General features: G+C 45.5%; 1 pseudogene; it reads left to right on the plus strand.

The window, feature by feature from the left end:
* Positions 1 to 4,287: 4,287 nt before the first annotated feature.
* LOC108307205 lies at positions 4,288 to 5,215 on the plus strand (annotated as a pseudogene).
* Positions 5,216 to 7,751: the final 2,536 nt, after the last annotated feature.

Genomic DNA, 7,751 nt, shown 5'->3' on the forward strand with positions numbered 1-7,751 from the left:
AACCTTAGGCTTGATTGGCATTCCTCTCACTGCAAAGCCTAGTTTAATTGCAATACGCAATTAAAACTGGGTGGGACATTTGAGGAAACTGAGGCCATCAGAAATACCCAAAGTTTTTTTCCTAGTCTCCAGCCAAAAGCCAAAACCTCCATGACCTGTGTGAGGCCAAGGGCTGCCCAAGAGATAGAAGTCCCCCCAGTATCATCCACCACTGGTCCTCCCAGGATAAGGGCCAGTCATCTATGACTCTTTCAGTCTGTCTGCCTCTCTCAGTTCCCATGTTACCCCTGGCGAAGCCAGGCTCCCTTGGTGGCACAATGCCAGCATTCTCTACTCCCCATCCCTATCACTGAATAATGAATACCAGCAAAGTGTTGAGCAGGTGCCAGCGACCTTCCAGCAAATATTCCCACTGGAGCTTGGATCAATAACACTTAGCTGATCCTTTTCAGCTGGGAAAGGGGGCAGCAGGAAACCCAACCTGAACCTTTCCCTCAGGGACATGCTGTCTGACAACCCCAAGCCCACCCTCATGGGCTCTTAATTTCCCAGTGCAGGAGCGAAGACTTGTGTCGACACGAGACCAATTACCCTCCTTCCTCAGTCCATGTTCCCCCAACATTCCCTTAGAATGTGACTGTTAAGCTCCATCTTCAAGAAAGGGCTCTTTCCCTGGGAGCTCTGGGTTGGGGAGTCTATAAAAGCCAAGGGGACACTGTGTTCTGGATTCAGGGGTGGCCACCAGCCATCTCATAACCTTGAGCTGCATGGTTCGGGATTAGAGAGGAAAAGAAGGAAAAACAAGGTGTTTTACACATGCACATCAACTCAGTGGCCTTGGCCATGCTCCATATCTAGAATCACATCTTTTTTGTTCCTAGAAGTCTTGCAGAGTTAAGAGAATAATCACAACCAGCATTCACAAAGTGCCTCCTTTGTGCCATGCTCTGTTCCAAGCCCTGGGCTCTAGCTCATTGCATCCCATAGAAACCCATAAGGTATGTGCTATCATCTCCACTTTAGAGATAAGGACATTGAGACATGAAGAGGTGAAGTGACTTGTCCAGAGTTACAAGGCCAGGAAGCATGGAGCCAGGGGCTGATCCCAGGCCACCTAGATCTAGAACACATTGTCTGGACCACTCCACCAAGCCACTTCCATGACACTTCACTCCTGGGCTAGAACGGGAGCTCTGGCAGCAGATGTTCATGGCTGTGAATCCAGCTGTTATTTATAAATGATGTGATAGGTTTCTCAACCTCTCTACTTTTCTGAGTCTCCCCTTCCTTATGTGAAAAATGGAGATAATACTTAGCTCAAAGTGTTGTCGTAAAAATAAAAATTCAGTAAACTACAGAGCTGGTGTTCAATAGGTATTTATGCCCCACCTGCCATTTTGTGCAACTGCACGGTGCCCCCACAATGGAAACCAACGAGGGGACACAGGTGGAAAAGATGAGTAAAGATACCTGCCATGCACAAGAAGCTTACATCACACATGGCACAGAAAAAGTGCACAAAATAATAACTCACAAGTTAGACTGTGATTGTTAATTCCTAGAAAACATGAGACTATTCATAGCAGAGGAGGGGAAGGTTTCACTCCTTTGTTCTGAGTAGATGTGACTTAAAAGCAGAACCCTGGTATTCCTTCTCCCTTATCTGATTAATCTGCAGAAAGAGGGAATCACAGTCAAGCCAGCATCTGCTGCTGGTGATCATAGGGTCAAAGGTCTGTGTCTGGGACCCCAGATGATTTGCAGTTCATTTACTGAGTCCTCACTGGGAGTGTGTCCATGAAGACCTGGATCACCTGGAGACTATGTGCCTGGTGACTGCCGGCCTTCTCCAAGCAGATGTGGCCTTCTGATTGGCCTGGTGCTGGGGTCCTAAAATACAGCTGAGTCCTGCCTTGGAGTCCTGGGTAGGGCTGCCTCTCCTCCCTTATCATGTATTCCCCAGGCTACAAACCAGAATAGCCAGTCCTCTTTGGCCAGTTTCCCCATCACCTTCCTCCTAAGTGAAAACTCATCTGACCTAAGCTTTAAAGACAAAAGGGGAGAAGAGCTCATCCTGTAATGTTACCTCCTCTTCCTCAGAATCTTTGAAACTGACTCAAAGTTCCTGCGTCCCTGCCCTACTAGAGAGTGGGGGAATTCCTCTAGCCCCAGCTGGCCCTACCTCCCAGTCACCTCATCCATCAACTTGACAGGTGGGCCCTAGAGAGAAGCTATAAGCAGGACAGGGGTAATTAGGATCCATTAAGGAGATGAGGCTGAGCTGCAGGGGGCACCATTCATTCCACAGCGCCTTCTTCTAAATGGGGCTGTCAGCCACGCAGACCTTGCTCCTGGGGAGGCCGCGGCAACGGGGTAAAGGAGCATCTTGAGAACACCAAGGCCTGGAGATGAGGCAGAGGCCATCAGCCAGCCTTCCTACAGAGAAGGCAGAGGGCAGAGAAGGGGAAAACAGCAGCCACCCCCAACCTTCACCAGCAGAGTCTCATGTAGGGGCTTGTTTGTGAGCCAAGTCCTTAGCTTATGACTCTACACTCTGCAGTGCAGGTTGCTTTCCACGGCCTCCCCACACAGCCCAGCCCTGGGCAAGACTACATCTCAAACAAACAAACAAACAAAAAAGCATTGCACCTAAGATGGGAGCACTCCTCTTGCTTTCGGGAACACCCGGCCCTGGGCTATGGCGTGACCATCCCTTTGTTTCTTTACCTTTCTAATAAACTTGCTTTCACTTTATTCTGCAGACTTGCCCCAAAATCTTTCTTGCATGAGGTCCAAGAATCATCTCTTGGGGCCTGGATTGGGACCGCGTTCCAGGAACATTTGGGGTATAGCTTACTCTACTTAATGTAGGCACAAGTGTGATCTGAAATTCATTGGTTGGGTCTTCAGTAGGATTTTCTATTTCTTTCTTTCTTTTTTGAAAGGGCTGGGGATACCCAGTTCCATTATGTCTGACCAGGTCGTTTCTGAAAGGAACTAAAAGACATCGTGCTTCGCAGCCCCACAGACAGAAGCCCAGGACCCTTGAGGAAGGCACCTATCCACTTCACTTTTCCATGGCCCCTGCAGAGCAGAGCCCAGTGAAGCTCCAGTCGTCGGTGCCTTCCCTCTGGCTGTCCGACTGCAGAGTCTGCACTCCCTTTGCCTTCATTGCTATTGTTTTCAGTCAAGGCAGCAGTTAAACCCATGTTAAGACCAGAAGGCCCATGTTAAGAGAGGCCAATTACTAATGTGTTGAGGGAAAAAAAAAAAAAACATAAATAATTGTACTGAGGCTTGATGTTAAATATAAGGAAGACTGATAATTCAGACAGGCAGAAACTCCTGAATCTACCACAAAACTCCCCAAGGCAGAATGGCAGCGAATGGCCACACATTTGCATAATAGCTTTCTTGTTGTTCTCTTTGTTCTTTTTGTTGCTTCAACTAATTTCTTTTAAGCACCCTGTTATTTCCCTCATTCCGCGGAAAGGAGCCAGCCACACTGATCCATAAAATGGTAACTTTCACTGGCACAATACCGTTGTTAAACATTTGTAAATGGAGGGATCTGAAAAGAGACAACGTTCTAGATCAAAATAGCCCCAGGAGCCTCTCCTTCTTGTATTCAATTGGTTGTGGATGCTTTTCTCCAGGGCTGGATTCACAGGTGGGCCACCTGCAGCCCTACGCAGCTGTCCCATGCTTGCCTGCACCCTGTGGTTAGAAAGGCCACACCAAATGTCCATCAACAATACACTGGATAAAGAAAATGTGCCACATATACACCATGGAATACTATGCAGCCATAAAAAACAATGGCTTCGTGACCTTCATGGGTACGTGGATGAATCTGTAAACCATCATTCTCAGCAAACTGATATAAGTACAGAAAATCAAACACCACATGGTATCGCTCATAGGCAGGTGTTGAACAATTAGAACACATGGCCACAGGGAGGGGAGCATCACATACTGCGGTCAGTTGGGGGGACTAGGGGAGGGACAGCAGGGGGTGGGGAGGGATAACATGGGGAGAAATACCAGATACAGGAGACTGGGTGAGGAAGGTAGCAAATCACCTTGCCATGTATGTACCTATGCAATAATCCTGCATGATCTGCACATGTACCCCAGAACCTAAAGTACAATAAAAAGATGCTTATTAGGAAAAAAAAGAAAGTCCACACATGATGAGCTTATTGTTAGAGCTGAGCAGATTTATAAAGAAGAACCTTGATGCACTGATGACAAACTTTTCTTATGTCTCAATTTTACTTGGAAATAATGACAATCTTTGGGGAAGGAGCAGCACATGCATTTGCCCACTGTAACATGGATCCGTTCACGCCTGTGAAGACAGAAGGATAAGAAGATCAGAAATAAGCAAGTGGCCTCAGCCAGAAGAAGTAAATGGAGGTCTGAAGTCCTGGAGAGAATTCTCTGACAGGGCTTGAAGAACTGACAGGCTTTAAAGGGCACAGTGGCTCACACCTGTAATCCCAGCACTTTGGGAGGCTGAGATGGGTGGATCGCTTGAACCCAGGAGTTCAAGACCAGGCTGGGCAACTTGGCAAAACCTCATCTCTACTTTTAAAAATACAAAAAATTAGCCAGGTGTGGTGGTGAACACCTATGGTCCCAGCTACCCAGAAGGCTGAGGTGGGAGGTTAGCTTGAGCCCAGAAGGTTGATGCTGCGGTGAGCCACTACATTCCAGCCTGGGCTACAGGAGGGAGACCCTTTAAAAAAAAAAGCCTATGTGAAAGACTGTTATTCCAATGGCCAAGGCTTCTGTACTGTTTATGGTAAAACAGGCTGTTACTGCATATATTGAAAGCCACCAGTTGCAGCCTGAAAACTTCTGGAGTGGTCATTGGAGTCAAGAGCAGAAGTCTACCGTCAAACAACCTACAGCCCAGGGAGTCAGAGTGCTTAAAGTTCAGGTTCAGTATTAGGAAGACAGCAAAGCTCCATTGGTCAGTCAGAAAGTTGTACAGGATTCACTGTTTCAAATGAAGTCCAAACCGTAAAGGAGTTTATTAAAATCAGAGAATGCAGGAAAGGAGTATCAGACAGCAATTAGTAAAAACTATCAAACAATGTCAGATGCCACATTTCAGGCCTTGCACCAGCAGCAGCCAGTTACCTGCACCAAAATTGATGGGAACAAGATACTCGGCTACAAGACTGGCAAAGAAATGCAGAGAACTTAAAGGCTGAATGTAGGATTCTTCCATACATGGAAAGACAAAGATTCGACATGTGGTTGTATGATAAATAAGTGATTTACAAACAAGAGTGATATTTTGCTAGGGCTTTCAAAGTTCATGGATTTTCTAGTCCCGTGGAATACTGCTGAACCCCTAGCATTCTCTGCATTCTTTTAAGGCCTCTGTCTTGTAATTTTCTGCTAACTATATCCATGTGTGAATCTTTTTTTGGTGTTGTTAATTCGACTACATTTAATGCTGAAAAGAGACATCTAATCTAGAGTCACTTAGTGTTTAGAAAATTTTCCTAGCCATGAAGCCCTGTTACTGATTTAGATAAGGTGTGATGTTCATTACTTTTCTACCACCATTCTTCCAAGAAATTCTGGTACTTCAGTGGTTTTTACAGCTCCATCAATGGCTAAAGAGGCATTGCCACGAGCTATAGCTAAATGGAAGACACACTCATCCCTCCCCTTCTGCTTTCATCTTCATTTATAGCATCTCATAACTGTTGTTTGCCAAAGTTTGGATTGGGACCTTTCAGGTCCTTTTTGGAGGGCAAAGGAAATTTTCTGGAAATTCCATTACAGCCAGCTTCTCTGGGGAACTTGTTTTTAAATCCAAAGACTTGAACCACCTTCCCTGCAAATGGACATGTCCACTTTCTTCCCCTCTGTCATTGTCTCCTCCCCATCTAGTACCATTATAGTTATATTCTCTTCTAAGAATGCTTCTAAGAAGCACAGTAGTCACTGACTCACTACGGTCAAATCACTGCCAGGCTTTGGGCTCTCCACCTTTAAAATGCATTCCACAAGCTAAATTGAGTCTACATACAGCATGAATACCACTTTGGGGACAGGCCACTGAGATGAATTGGGTGGAAATTTTGTATGGGAAAGTCTCCACAAAGGGACCTGTCTGTGGGCTGCCTGGATGGAGGGTGGAACGGGCCACTCCTGCTGCCTGCACTTTCTCTCTGCCTTTCCTTCTCCTATGAAAAACAGTGGACAGAGGAGGCTGTGTCTCCCCTCACTGTCCTTTGGTCTCCTCGGCAACAGTCATGCCCCTTCAGTGAGCCCTCTCCCAGGTCTTTTGTGGCTAGACTTTCTTGGCAGAAAGCCATGAGTGAGACATGGAAATGCAGAAGAAATACAACCCACAGCCAAAGGCTTTCTTCTTTTTCGGCAGCTAGAGGGATGCTGAAGAAGGCTGCTACATTTATGAACTTCTCCATCCATCTGAGCAGCTCACAGTGTTTTGGCCACTCCATTGCATTAGTCAAAGTGATTTTGTTGGTGGTGGTATTCTTCCTCTTTCTGGGAGAAGAGAAGAAATTGGAATTTTCTTTTTTTGAGATGGAGTCTTGCTCTGTTGTCCAGGCTGAAATGCAGTGGCGCGATCTTGGCTTACTGCAACCTCCGCCTCCTGGGTTCAAGTGATTCTTGTGCCTCAGCCTCCCGAGTAGCTGGGATTACAGGCACCTGACACCACACCCAGCTAACTTTTGCATTTTTTTTTTAAGAGATGGGGTTTCGCCACATTGGCCAGGCTGGTCTTGAACTCCTGACCCCAAGTGATCCGCCCTTCTCGGCTTCCCAAAGTGCTGGGATTACAGGCGTGAGCCACCGTGCCCAGCAAGAAATGGGTCCTATTCACTGCCAGGCTCAGGCTTGCAGGCCTCCTTACACCCTCTCTTTCCCCTTCACCAACTCAGGACCTTTTAATTGGGCAAACAGAAATATACAGTGGACAGTAGAGTCAGCCAAAACTGTCTTAGGGCAGACAACAGGCAAAGGGTCATGACAACTGAGAAAGGTAAAACATTCATGGCCTAGTAAGGCAAGAATGAGGCCTGTCTTCCAGCAGGAGAAATTGGCAGCTACTGACACAGTGAAAATTCCTCATCTTTAGAACAAAATATATTCCTATTGGACTACCTGACACAGAAGATAGTGTGGTATGGATGAATATTGTGAATGACAAATAATGTAAATATATTTGAAATAAACAAACTGCTTACACAGCTCAATGAGTTATTTGGAAACAAACTCTGGCTTGACTGTATTACTGAGAAAAACCTAAGTTGAAACAAAAATACCCTTCTCTTTTGACATGCATTTGAAGATAGGTAGGAAGACAATACTTTTTTTTTTTTTTAACTACCTTCCCTTAAGGCTTGGTCATAGAAGTGTAAACAATGTAAATGAATTCACCGTTGCCAGTTTTTATGCCATATCTATGTTACCCATGTATTCTGAGATCATACATGTACCTGCCAAAATACCTGGGAAGGATTGCTGTATCACAGTTACATTTGAGTTCTTGGCAGGCAGAACTGAGGAAGAGTAATTTAGAACGCTTTACATCCTATTTGAAAGAAATCACTAGTATTTACTTAAATAACAGGTTACAATAGAAAGATGCTACCTGGAAGCTACCTTTTTCACTTTAGTTCATTTTTATTTTTTGTGTATAATTTATATAGTTGTTTGATTATTTTGCTTATAGTGCAATCCTGCCACAAGTATTAAAG

The sequence above is a fragment of the Cebus imitator genome, unplaced genomic scaffold (genome assembly GCF_001604975.1).
Source record: "Cebus imitator isolate Cc_AM_T3 unplaced genomic scaffold, Cebus_imitator-1.0 Scaffold77, whole genome shotgun sequence".
NCBI lineage: Eukaryota > Metazoa > Chordata > Mammalia > Primates > Cebidae > Cebus > Cebus imitator.